This window comes from Salmo trutta, chromosome 2, assembly GCF_901001165.1.
Source record: "Salmo trutta chromosome 2, fSalTru1.1, whole genome shotgun sequence".
Classification (NCBI taxonomy): domain Eukaryota; kingdom Metazoa; phylum Chordata; class Actinopteri; order Salmoniformes; family Salmonidae; genus Salmo; species Salmo trutta.
Window position 1 is genome coordinate 32,092,636 of NC_042958.1, and position 14,323 is coordinate 32,106,958.

Sequence of the window (14,323 nt, forward strand, 5' to 3'; positions counted from 1 at the left end):
GCATTTCTTTGGGGGGCCGCACAGCCCTCCATGTGCTCGCCAGAGGTAGCCTGAATGCCATTAGGTACCGAGATGAGATCCTCAGACCCCTTGTGAGACCATATGCTGGTGCAGTTGGCCCTGCGTTCCTCCTAATGCAAGACAATGCTAGACCTCATGTGGCTGGAGTGTGTCAGCAGTTCCTGCAAGAGGAAGGCATTGATGCCCGCCCGTTCCCCAGACCTGAATCCAATTGAACACATCTGGGACATCATGTCTCGCTCCATCCACCAACGCCACGTTGCACCACAGACTGTCCAGGAGTTGGCGGATGCTTTAGTCCAGGTCTGGGAGGAGATCCCTCAGGAGACCAGCCGCCACCTCATCAGGACCATGCCCAGGCGTTGTAGGGAGGTCTTACAGGCACGTGAAGGCCACACACACTACTGAGCCTCATTTTGACTTGTTTTAAGGACATTACATCAAAGTTGGATCAGCCTGTAGTGTGGTTTTCCACTTTAATTTTGAGTGTGACTCCAAATCCAGACCTCCATGGGTTGATAAATTGGATTTCCATTGATTATTTTGGTGTGATTTTGTTGTCAGCACATTCAACTATGTAAAGAAAAAACTATTTCATAAGATTATTTCTTTCATTCAGATCTAGGATGTGTTGTTTAAGTGTTCCCTTTATTTTTTTGAGCAGTGTATATATATATATATATATATATATACACTGTATGTATATATATACAAATGTATGTATATATATATATATATATATATATATATATATATATATATATATATATATACATACATTTACATTTACGTCATTTAGCAGACGCTCTTATCCAGAGGGACTTACAAATTGGTGCATTCACCTTTTGATATCCAGTGGAACAACCACTTTACAATAGTACATCTATATCTTTTTTTAATTTTTTTTTTTAATTTTTTTTTGGAGGGGGGGTGGGGGTTTAAAAGGATTACTTTATCCTATCCCAGGTATTCCTTAAATAGGTGGGGTTTCAGGTGTCTCCGGAAGGTGGTGATTGACTCCGCTGTCCTGGCGTCGTGAGGGAGCTTGTTCCACCATTGGGGTGCCAGAGCAGCAAACAGTTTTGACTGGGCTGAGTGGGAACTGTGCTTCTGCAGAGGTAGGTGGGCCAGCAGGCCAGAGGTGGATGAACGCAGTGCCCTTGTTTGGGTGTAGGGACTGATCAGAGCCTGAAGGTACGGAGGTGCCGTTCCCCTCGCAGCTCCGTAGGCAAGCACTATGGTCTTGTAGCAGATGCAAGCTTCAACTGGAAGCCAGTGGAGTGTGCGGAGGAGCGGAGTGACGTGAGAGAACTTGGGAAGTTTGAACACTAGATGGGCTGCGGCGTTCTGGATGAGTTGTAGGGGTTTAATAGCACAGGCAGGGAGCCCAGCCAACAGCGAGTTGCAGTAATCCAGACGGGAGATGACAAGTGCCTGGATTAGGACCTGCGCCGCTTCCTGTGTAAGGCAGGGTCGTACTCTGCGAATGTTGTAGAGCATGAACCTACAGGATCGGGTCACCGCCTTGATGTTAGCGGAGAAAGACAGGGTGTTGTTGGAGAACGACAAGGCTCATAGCACTCTGGGAGGAGGACACAATGGAGTTGTCAACCGTGATGGCGAGATCATGGAACGGGCAGTCCTTCCCCGGGAGGAAGAGCAGCTCCGTCTTGCCGAGGTTCAGCTTGAGGTGGTGATCCGTCATCCACACTGATATGTCTGCCAGACATGCAGAGATGCGATTCTCCACCTGGTTATCAGAAGGGGGAAAGGAGAAGATTAATTGTGTGTCGTCTGCGTAGCAATGATAGGAGAGACCATGTGAGGATATGACAGAGCCAAGTGACTTGGTGTATAGCGAGAATAGGAGAGGGCCTAGAACTGAGCCCTGGGGGACACCAGTGGTGAGAGCACGTGGTGCAGAGACAGATTCTCGCCACGCCACCTGGTAGGAGCAACCTGTCAGGTAGGACGCAATCCAAGAGTGAGCCGTGCCGGAGATGCCCAACTCGGAGAGGGTGGAGAAGAGAATCTGATGGTTCATAGTATCAAAGGCAGCAGATTGGTCTAGAAGGATGAGAGCAGAGGAGAGAGAGTTAGCTTTAGCAGTGCGGAGAGCCTCCATGACACAGAGAAGAGCAGTCTCAGTTGAATGACCAGTCTTGAAACCTGACTGATTTGAATCAAGAAGGTCATTCTGAGAGAGATAGCAAGAGAGCTGGCCAAGGACGGCATGCTCAAGAGTTTTGGAGAGAAAAGAAAGAAGGGATACTGGTCTGTAGTTGTTGACATCGGAGGGATCGAGTGTAGGTTTTTTGAGAATGGGTGCAACTCTCGCTCTCTTGAAGACGGAAGGGATGAGTTGATGAGCGAGGTGAGGTAAGGGAGAAGGTCTCCGGAAATGGTCTGGAGAAGAGAGGAGGGGATAGGGTCAAGCAGGCAGGTTGTTGGGCGGCCGGCCGTCACAAGTCGCAAGATTTCATCTGGAGAGAGAGGGGAGAAAGAGGTCAAAGCATAGAGTAGGGCAATGTGAGCAGGACCAGTGGTGTCGTTTGACTTAACAAACGAGGATTGGATGTCGTCAACCTTCTTTTCAAAATGGTTGACGAAGTCATCCGCAGAGAGGGAGGAGGGGGGGAGGAGGATTCAGGAGGGAGGAGAAGGTGGCAAAGAGCTTCTTAGGGTTAGAGGCAGATACTTGGAATTTAGAGTGGTAGAAAGTGGCTTTAGCAGCAGAAACAGAGGAAGAAAATGTAGAGAGGAGGGAGTGAAAAGATGCCAGGTCCGCAGGGAGGCTAGTTTTCCTCCATTTCCGCTCGGCTGCCCGGAGCCCTGTTCTGTGAGCTCGCAATGAGTCGTCAAGCCACGGAGCAGGAGGGGAGGACCGAGCCGGCCGGGAGGATAGGGGACATAGAGAGTCAAAGGATGCAGAAAGGGAGGAGAGGAGGGTTGAGGAGGCAGAATCAGGAGATTGGTTGGAGAAGAATTGAGCAGAGGGAAGAGATGATATGATGGAAGAGGAGAGAGTAGCGGGAGAGAGAAAGCGAATGTTACGACGGCGCAATACCATCTGAGTAGGGGCAGAGTGAGTAGTGTTGGAGGAGAGCGAGAGGGAAAAGGATACAAGGTAGTGGTCCGAGACTTGGAGGGGAGTGGCAGTGAGATTAGTAGAAGAACAGCATCTAGTAAAGATGAGGTCAAGCGTATTGCCTGCCTTGTGAGTAGGGGCGGACGGTGAGAGGGTGAGGTCAAAAGAGAAGAGGAGTGGAAAGAAGGAGGCAGAGAGAAATGAGTCAAAGGTAGACGTAGGGAGGTTAAAGTCACCCAGAACTGTGAGGGGTTAGCCATCCTCAGGAAAGGAACTTATCAAGGCGTCAAGCTCATTGATGAACTCTCCAAGGGAACCTGGAGGGCGATAAATGATAAGGATGTTAAGCTTGAATGGGCTAGTGACTGTGACAGTATGGAATTCAAAGGAGGAGATAGGCAGATCGGTCAGGGGAGAAAGAGAGAATGTCCACTTGGGAGAGATGAGGATTCCAGTGCCACCACCCCACTGACCAGATGCTCTCGGGGTATGTGAGAACACGTGGTCAGACGAGGAGAGAGCAGTAGGAGTAGCAGTGTTTTCTGTGGTAATCCATGTTTCCGTCAGCGCCAAGAAGTCGAGGGACTGGAGGGTAGCATAGGCTGAGATGAACTCTGCCTCGTTGGCCGCAGACCGGCAGTTCCAGAGGCTGCCGGAGACCTGGAACACCACGTGGGTCGTGCGCGCTGGGACCACCAGGTATATATATATATATATATACACACACAGTATGTTATTCAATGTGTTTCTATGGGCTAATAGCTTTAAGGACAAATTCAATGTTTTATACTTACAGGGGTCCTAAAATTCTGAATCAAATAGCTAAATGATCTTTGATATGACCATTTCAAAAGGGGAATTTCACCTTGGGTAATATGTGCTTGTTTTCATTATGTCTGAGGCATTTCTTGGACAGTGAGATGTGTTTTACACACAATTGCCCAGGAGGAAGGCAGATCAGGGCTTCGCACGCTGAATAATACACCCTATGACGGCTTCCAGTGTAATGACTGGGGTCCTGTTAAATCATGTAGTCCTGGCTTATGGCATTTTGCGAAGGCTCTATGTTATACTGATCTCGCTATACGCTTTTGTTGCTGTAGATATGGTTGTCCTTGGTCAATAGAGCCATTGGACATCTTTCAGCGATGTTCCTATCAGCAGATTCATTGGTAAATATACAAGCAGACACATTTTTCCAGTCTAAGACTACAACTTGTGTTGAGTGGTTCTTTGAGCTCTGGCCCCCGTCCATCCCCCAAGGCAGGCTTTTATTTTAGAAGGCGGACTCTAACAACAATCCTTTGGGCAAAACTGAAAAAAACAGACAAATTAATTACTTAAAAATCATACAATGTGATTTTCTGGATTTTTATTTTAGATTCCGTCTCTCACAGTTGAAGTGTACCTATGATAAAAAGTAGGAAAGCCTGCAAAATCGGCAGTGTATCAAATACGTGTTCTCCCCACTGTACATGGCTGTAGGTAGATACTGTCTGCCTACCTACCTATGCTTATTTGTACAGTCTGGTCCCTGTGCAAAGGTTGAAGGTTATGCCATATTTCTTTGTATTAGGCTAGATATTGATATGATATGTAAGATATGTATGTAAGATTGCTATTCATTGACTACAGCTCAGTGTTCAACACCATAGTGCCCTCAAAGCTCATCAATAAGCTAAGGACCCTGGGACTAAACACCTCCCTCTGCAACTGGATCCTGGACTTTCTGACAGCCCCCAGGTGGTAAGGGTAGGTACCAACACATCCACCAGGCTAATCCTCAACACAGGGGCCCCTCAGTGGTGCGTGCTCAGCCCCCTCCTGTACTCCCTGTTCACTCATGACTGCACGGCCAGGCATGATTCCAACACCATCATTACATTTGCAGATGACACAACAGTGGTAGGCCTGGTCACCAAAAACAACGAGACAGCCTATAGGGAGGTCAGAGACCTGGCCGTGTGGTGCCAGGACAACAACCTCTCCCTCAACGTGATCCATATAAAGGAGATGATTCTGGACTACAGGAAAAAGAGGACCGAGCACGCCCCCATTCTCATCGATGGGGCTGCAGTGGAGCAGGTTAAGAGCTTCAAGTTCCTTGGTTTCCACATCACCAACAAACTAACATGGTCCAAGCACACCAAGACAGTCGTGAAGCGGGCACGACAAAACCTATTCCCCCTTAGGAGACTGAAAAGATTTGGCATAGGATCTCAGATCCTCAAAAGGTTCTACAGCTGCACCATTGAGAGCATCCTGACTGGTTGCAACACTGCCTGGTATGGCAACTGCTCGGCCTCCGACCGCAAGGCACTACAGAGGGTAGTGCGAATGGCCCAGTACATCACTGAGGCCAAGCTTCCTGCCATCCAGGACCTCTATACCAGGCTATGTCAGAGGAAGGCCCAAAAAATTGTCAAAGACTCCAGCCACCATCGTCATAGACTATTCTATCTGCTACCGCACGGCAAGCGGTACCGGGGTGCCAAGTCTAGGTCCAAGAGGCTTCTAAACAGCTTCTACCCCCAAGCCATAAGACTCCTGAACATCTAGTCAAATGGCTACCCAGATTATTTGAATGTGACTAATAACATTTGATTTTGATTTGATTTGATATTTTTGTAATTGTAATCTCTGTATGCATGTGCAACTAGTCTACCTTAATGTTGATGTTACGCTGGCACAGTTCAACTATTGTTCATACTGTACAATAGAGCATATATATTTTAGTTTTCTGTCTTACAGACAATACCGTGGGGTGCCTGGACTTCTTTATGGAGTGGATTCTAGATACAGAAACAGAATTCCTTTGCCGGCGTGTGCCATTGTAGCAGAACTGTATTTCGTGAACTGTATCCCTCCCGAGGGATTAGACATTATGCTGGATTTCAAGCAGATGACTCATGAGGAGCTGAATGACAGTTTGATCATGACATCTCTCCTCCCACAGCTTTACAAGTATTCCCTGAACTTACTGTATGATTCTTTTGAATGGCAATTTCATCATGACTATCTCTCCCAACATCTGCTGATCACCAGTTCTCTTAGCTACATATTGTTACACCAGAATATGTGATTTAACCAAAGCTTTTTGGTATCCATTACTGGGAGTTACTTGATAGGTATTGTTTGGTGTAGCACAGAGAATTTTCAACCAACCTTAACAAAGCCGTCTTCATCCTCGATTATGGAAACATGAGTCTCATAAAATGTCTGTGTTCAGTTCAAGGGGGTCCGTTATTAAAATAAATACTTTTTTTGGTCCATAAATTCATCCAACAATATGTGCACCACCATCGTGTCTATTTCAAGTCTTCTTACTCAATGATTGAGACAGGTCTCTGTCATCATAACATGCAGCACTTTGGGGTGGACACCCACCTGTCTCTATCAATGAGAGAAGACTTGAAATAGACAAGATGTCGGCAGAAATCTTTGGGTAAATCACATTATCTGGTGTAACAATCTGTAACTACAGTTCTCTGCACCTGAGACACACTCAAACACTGAACAGTACACATTTTTTGTATGTTTCTTTTACCATATAACATTGTTGTTAAATACCAAGTCATCTTGAGTTAGCATTAAATAGTGTACACTCTCCTGTATTTTAGATTTTGACAAATAAACAAATATTCTTTGAATATCTGAATGTCTAGCATCTGTTTTATGCTAATGAGCCCTGTATAGTTTATATAAATACTGTATCTCCTGTGAATCCAGGGCAGACAAATGTTGAAGATTGATAGAAAATATCCATATTTATTTTATGGGTGGTTCTACATCATGTCTCTCCAACCCTTTTCCTGGAGAGCTACCATCATGGAGGTTTCCGCTCCAACCCTAATCTAGCACACCTGATGCTAATAATTAGCTGGATGATAAACTGAACCAAGTTAGTTACAACTGGGGTTGGAGCAAAAACCTACAGGAGGGTAGCACTCCCGGAACAGGGTTGGAGACCCCTGTTCTACATGGTCTTATGCTGAGCCACACTGGCTGCGTTTACACAGGCAGCCCAATTCTGATCATTTATCCACTAATTGGTCTTAATCACATCCGACTTTTTCAGAACTGGTCTGATTGGTCAAAAGACCAATCAGTGAAAAAAATATCAGAATTGGATTGCCAGTGTAAACGCAGCCATAGTCCTTTATCTGGCTTCGGTACACTGGCAATGGTGGGCTGGGGGAGCGGAGACTCTTTGTGCTTATGGCGATGGGCTTGTCCTGTCTGCGGTGAACAGACAGCTGGATAAGACTGCCGAAATTGGTGTAGGGTTTCTTAACTACCAGCTGTTTGGTCCTATTGCAGAAGATTTTCTGGTACTGCACATCTCCTGGAAAGACATGGTTATGGTCTTAGCATTTTACACTTTTAGTGGAAGGGACGTAGAGCAACACACCTTTGGGTTGATATCTTTACCAACAATGGGACCGACCAGCGTATTGTTTAGGGACAATGAGGGGACATTAGGAGCTGCTTTTGAGAGGAAAGATCAGTCAACAAAGTGAAGGGGCAGGGGGGCTAAAGGTCTTAACGTCTTAGGATGGCTGTTTTTACACATTATGAATTGTTGTGTATGGGAGATTGGGGAGAAATGGCACCTCAATCGATCTCATACACAACCAAGCATTTACTGTCTAACAGCCAATGTGTATTATTAACATGTTTTGTTTAGTTACTTTTTCCTTAACTTGTTTTTCTACCTTTATAGCAAGCCAAGCTAGTTTGCACTGCAGAGCAGCTTGCCAGAAGATACCGATCCTACCATTACGCTTGTTTACACTGAGCTGCACTAGGGTCGGAACGCAATCATGGTTACATTAACATTAACCAATCAAGTTCATATTTATATCAAAAAACAGCTTTTTACATTAGCATGTGACTAGCATGTGACTAGCATTCCCACCGAACACTTCCGGTGAATTTACTAAATTACTCACGATAAACGTTCACAAAAAACATAACAATTATTTTAAGAATTATAGATACAGAACTCCTTTATGCAATCGCTATGTCCGATTTGAAAATAGCTTTTCGGTGAAAGCACATTTTGCAATATTCTGAGTAGATAGCCCGGCCATCACAGGCTAGCTATTTTGACACCCACCAAGTGTGGTACTCACCAAACTCAGAATTACTATTAGAAAAATTTGATTACCTTTGCTGTTCTTCATCAGAATGCACTCCCAGGACTTCTACTTCAATAACAAATGTTGGTTTGGTTCCAAATAATCCATAGTTATATCCAAATAGCGGCGTTTTGTTCGTGTGTTCAAGACACTATCCGAAGGGTAAAGAAGGGTGACGCGCCCGACGCGTTTCATGACAAAAAAAATCAAAATATTCCATTACCGTACTTCGAAGCATGTCAAACGCTGTTTAAAATCAATTTTTATGCGTTTTTTCTCGTAAAAAAGCAATAATATTCCGACCGGGAGTCGTTGTTTTTGTTCAAAGAGAGAGAAAGTAAACATGGTGTGGGCGCGTGCACGCGCCTCCAGTCTCATTGTTCTCAGATCGACCACTATCCAAATGCGCTACTGTTTTTCAGCCATGGCCTGCAAAGTCACCATTCATCGTTCTGGCGCCTTCTGAGAGCCTATGGGAGCGTTAGAAAATGTAACGTTATGCCAGAGATCCCCTGTTTTGGTTAGAGATGATCAAGAAGGCCAAGAAATAGTCAGAGAGAGCGCTTCCTGTTTGGAATCTTCTCAGGTTTTGGCCTGCCAAATGAGTTCTGTTATACTCACAGACACCATTCAAACAGTTTTAGAAACTTTAGGGTGTTTTCTATCCAAATCAAACAATTATGTGCATATTCTAGTTACTGAGCAGGAGTAGTAACCAGATTAAATCGGGTACGTTTTTTATCCGGCCGTGCAAATACTGCCCCCTATCCCCAACAGGTTAAGACACCGTGGAGCTGGCCCAAGATATGGGTCAAAAAAACATATATGCAGGTTTGGGATATGCGTCTGTACTCCAAATTTGACCTTTATCCACACTGCTCCATCAAGAAGATTGAAATACCACTAGTTTTTCCATAAACTGCCCTTTTCGTCCTCATGCTAGCTAGCAGTAGCAACAGCAGGAATGGCACATCATGTTGAACAACAAATTAGCTGACACTGTGATTCCAAAATCAACCTCATTGAGGTATGTTTTCTGGCCCATATCTCGCTCTGGCTCCATGGTGTTGAAATAGGAAATTTCACCGCTATATCGCATGTGTAAAAATCTGTTTTAATTTCCTCACTACACGCAAATATGAGCATTTCTGCATTTCACCGGTAGAAACGGGCCAGCTACATTGCCTGGTTGTAAGCAAACCACAATATCCAGAATGCATAGTGATTTCAGGACCTGGAGGACCGCCCCGTGGAGGTGTGAGATAATATCTAAATATCTGTGTTTGTAGCTAGCGCTTTCAGCCAGAGGATGTGTTAACCATACAATAAACCATGTTCATCTGTAAACAACAAAGGGTACAGTAGACTGGTATGTATTTTGTTACTCAGTCAATAATGGGGCTGTTAGCAAAGATGTGAAAAGTTTGTGGGGGGCTTGACTTGTAGACAGTGTATTATTGTGTATTACCTACAGTTATGCTACAAACAATAAAGTGTGTAAAACACCCCATGCCAAAGAATTTACTGCAAAGGTGTGAAAAGTTTGAGGAGCACTTGTCTTGTAGACAGTTCAGTGTATTGGTATTCCACAAGAGGGTACTTGGCTGTCCTGGCTTGTTTCAAAGTCAGATGATGTTGAGTTTGAGCTTACTCCAGGCTGAAAGCTTGGGTCATCCAATGGGTCTACAGGCTCTGTACTACTAAAGCTAGTGTCCAGGTCATCAGCAGCAGCAGCATTAGTCTGAAGGACACACAGTAGCCAACATTTTACTACTTTGCCCCCATTAATATACACTCAAGCAATGTACTATATCCACCCACCGCCCTCATGTCAATAGATCATGCATATTAACCTTCACATATAATACCCACACCAGTCAGTCACCCACACCATCCCCTCCTTACTAATACCTACTATTCTCCAATTGAGACTTCAAACCTTGCAAGAACAATCAACTAAACCTTCATAATACAGAGAAAATTACAGTAGAAGTTGTAGCCTACTTATAAACACACCAACTATGACAGCAAGACATGTACAGATCTTGTTTATGCCTGGCTCCAGTATATTTATTTGCTCATCATGGAGTCATGGAAAGGTTTAATGGATTTGAGTAACCTTTTTGAAGGCAAATTACAGTAGTTCCTGGTGCTGAGCTTGATATTGACGTCTCTGCAGATGTTGATCGGACTCTAAATAGAACACAGTCACATTAGCCTCTGCGGTAGTTAGCTAGCTAGCTAACGGTTAAATAACGTAACCTAACAAAGCTAATGTTAGCTTGCAAATCAGTTACAAATCACATCGCCAGATAGCAGGTGCTTAATTACATTGATATGCTTTGGAATGTCTAGGCAGCATATTATGAAAGCGACCAAGATGTTGGTTTACAAAGGTATTCACCCCCCTTGACATTATTCCTAATTTGTTGCCTTACAACCTGGAATTAAAATAGATTTTGGGGGTTTGTATAATTTCATCTACACAAAATGCCTACCACTTTGAAGATGCAATTTTTTTTTATTGTGAAACAGACAAGAAATAAGACAAAAGAACAGTAAACTATTCACCCCCCCAAAGTCAATTATTTGTAGAGCCACCTTTTGCAGCAATTACAGCTGCAAGTCTCTTGGGGTATGTCTCTATAAGTACGGTAATGGAATATTTAGAATTTTTTTGGCACGATACGCGTTCGCGCGTCACCGTTCGGATAGTGTCTTGAATGCAAGAACAAAACAGAGGATATTTGAACATAACTATGGATTATTTTGAACCAAAACAACATTTGTGGATGAAGTAGAAGTCCTGGGAGTGCATTCTGACGAAGAACAGCAAAGGTAATCCAATTTTTCTTATAGTAAATCTGAGTTTGGTGAGTGCCGAACTTGGTGGGTGTCAAAATAGCTAGCCCGTGATGGCGAGCTATTTACTCAGAATATTGCAAAATGTGCTTTTGCCGAAAAGCTATTTTAAAATCGGACACCGCGATTGCATAAAGGAGTTCTGTATCTATAATTCTTAAAATAATTATGTTTTTTGTGAACGTTTAACGTGAGTATCTATAATTCTTAAAATAATTGTTATGTTTTTTGTGAACGTTTATCGTGAGTAATTTAGTAAATTCACCGGAAGTTTGCGGTGGGTATGCTAGTTCTGAACATCACATGCTAATGTAAAAAGCTGGTTTTTGATATAAATATGAACTTGATTGAACAAAATATGCATGTTTTGTATAACATAATGTCCTAGGAGTGTCATCTGATGAAGATCATCAAAGGTTAGTGCTGCATTTAGCTGTGGTTTTGGTTTTTGTGACATTATATGCTAGCTTGAAAAATGGGTGTCTGATTATTTCTGGCTGGGTACTCTGCAGACATCTCCGGCAACACGTTGCCTATGGGTAGAAACCCACCATCGCTGGACCAGACAGGACTGGCAAAAAGTGCTCTTCACTGACAAGTCGCGGTTTTGTCTCACCAGGGGTGATGGTCGGATTCGCATTTATCGTCGAAGGAATGAGCGTTACACTGAGGCCTGTACTCTGGAGCGGGATCGATTTGGAGGTGGAGGACCCATCACGATCTGGATCGGTGTGTCACAGCATCATCGGACTGAGCTTGTTGTCATTGCAGAGAATCTCAACGATGTGAGTTACAGGGAAGACATCCTCCTCCCTCATGTGGTAGCCTTCCTGCAGGCTCATCCTGACAAGACCCTCCAGCATGACAATGCCACCAGCCATACTGCTCGTTCTGGGCATAATTTCATGCAAGACAGGAATGTCAGTGTAATGCCTTGGCCATCTCAATCCCATTGAGCCCGTCTGGGACCTGTTGGATCTGGGGGTGAGGGCTCGAGCCACTCCCCCCAGAAATATCCGGGAACTTGCAGGTGCCTTGGTGGAAGAGTGGGGTAACATCTCACAGCAAGAACTGGCAAATCTGGTGCAGTCCATGAGGAGGAGATGCACTGCAGTACTTAATGCTGCTGGTGGCCACACCAGATACTGACTGTTACTTTTGATTTTGACCCCCCTTTGTTCAGGGACACATTATTAAATTTCTGTTAGTCACGTGTCTGTGGAACTTGTTCAGTTTGTCTCAGTTGTTGAATCTTGTTATGTTCATACAAATATTTACACATGTTAAGTTTGCTGAAAATAAATACAGTTGACAGTGAGAGGATGTTTCTATTTTTGCTGAGTTTAGCTGGTTTTTGGTCGCAAGTTCAGGAATGTCTGAAGAATTGCAACATTTACCTGGAGCTATCTCTACAAATAGCACTGCTGGGTGATTTAAAAAGTCATAGTCAATCCGTTAATAATATACTGCTAAAAAAAATGAAGGGAACACTAAAATAACACATCCTAGATCTGAATGAATGAAATAATCTTATTAAATCCTTTTTTCTTTACATAGTTGAATGTGCTGACAACAAAATCACACAAAAATAATCAATGGAAATCCAATTTATCAACCCATGGAGGTCTGGATTTGGAGTCACACTCAAAATTAAAGTGGAAAACCACACTACAGGCTGATCCAACTTTGATGTAATGTCCTTAAAACAAGTCAAAATGAGGCTCAGTAAGTGTGTGTGGCCTCCACGTGCCTGTATGACCTCCCTACAATGCCTGGGCATGCTCCTGATGAGGTGGCGGATGGTCTCCTGAGGGATCTCCTCCCAGACCTGGACTAAAGCATCCGCCAACTCCTGGACAGTCTGTGGTGCAACGTGGCGTTGGTGGATGGAGTGAGACATGATGTCCCAGATGTGCTCAATTGGATTCAGGTCTGGGAACGGGCGGGCCAGTCCATAGCATCAATGCCTTCCTCTTGCAGGAACTGCTGACATACTCCAGCCACATGAGGTCTAGCATTGTCTTGCATTAGGAGGAACCCAGGGCCAACTGCACCAGCATATGGTCTCACAAGGGGTCTGAGGATCTCATCTCGGTACCTAATGGCAGTCAGGCTACCTCTGGAGAGCACATGGAGGGCTGTGCGGCCCCCCAAAGAAATGCCACCCCACACCATGACTGACCCACCGCCAAACCGGTCATGCTGGAGGATGTTGCAGGCAGCAGAACGTTCTCCACGGCGTCTCCAGACTCTGTCACGTCTGTCACATGTGCTCAGTGTAAACCTGCTTTCATCTGTGAAGAGCACAGGGCGCCAGTGGCGAATTTGCCAATCTTGGTGTTCTCTGGCAAATGCCAAACGTCTTGCACGGTGTTGGGCTGTAAGCACAACCCCCACCTGTGGACGTCGGGCCCTCATACCACCCTCATGGAGTCTGTTTCTGACCGTTTGAGCAGACACATGCACATTTGTGGCCTGCTGGAGATCATTTTGCAAGGCTCTGGCAGTGCTCCTCCTGCTCCTCCTTGCACAAAGGCGGAGGTAGCGGTCCTACTGCTGGGTTGTTGCCCTCCTACGGCCTCCTCCACATCTCCTGATGTACTGGCCTGTCTCCTGGTAGCGCCTCCATGCTCTGGACACTACGCTGACAGACACAGCAAACCTTCTTGCCACAGCTCGCATTGATGTGCCATCCTGGATGAGCTGCACTACTTGAGCCACTTGTGTGGGTTGTAGACTCCGTCTCATGCTACCACTAGAGTGAAAGCACCGCCAGCATTCAAAAGTGACCAAAACATCAGCCAGGAAGCATAAGAACTGAGAAGTGGTCTGTGGTCACCACCTGCCGAACCACTCCTTTATTGGGGGTGTCTTGCTAATTGCCTATAATTTCTAATTTCTGCACAACAGCATGTGAAATTTATTGTCAATCAGTGTTGCTTCGTAAGTGGACAGTTTGATTTCACAGAAGTGTGATTGACTTCGAGTTACATTGTGTTGTTTAAGTGTTCCCTTTATTTTTTTGAGCAGTGTATAATAACACTCTTAGCAAAAATGTTTATCTTTAATTTCCAATCTGTAGAACCTCTGAGAATAGAAATCTTCAGAACTTTTGTGAAACATCACAGTACAATTGAATAATATATGGCAAATACAAATACAAACTGGATGGTGTTCATAGACAGATGGGTGGGGTTGAGTGGAGCTGATG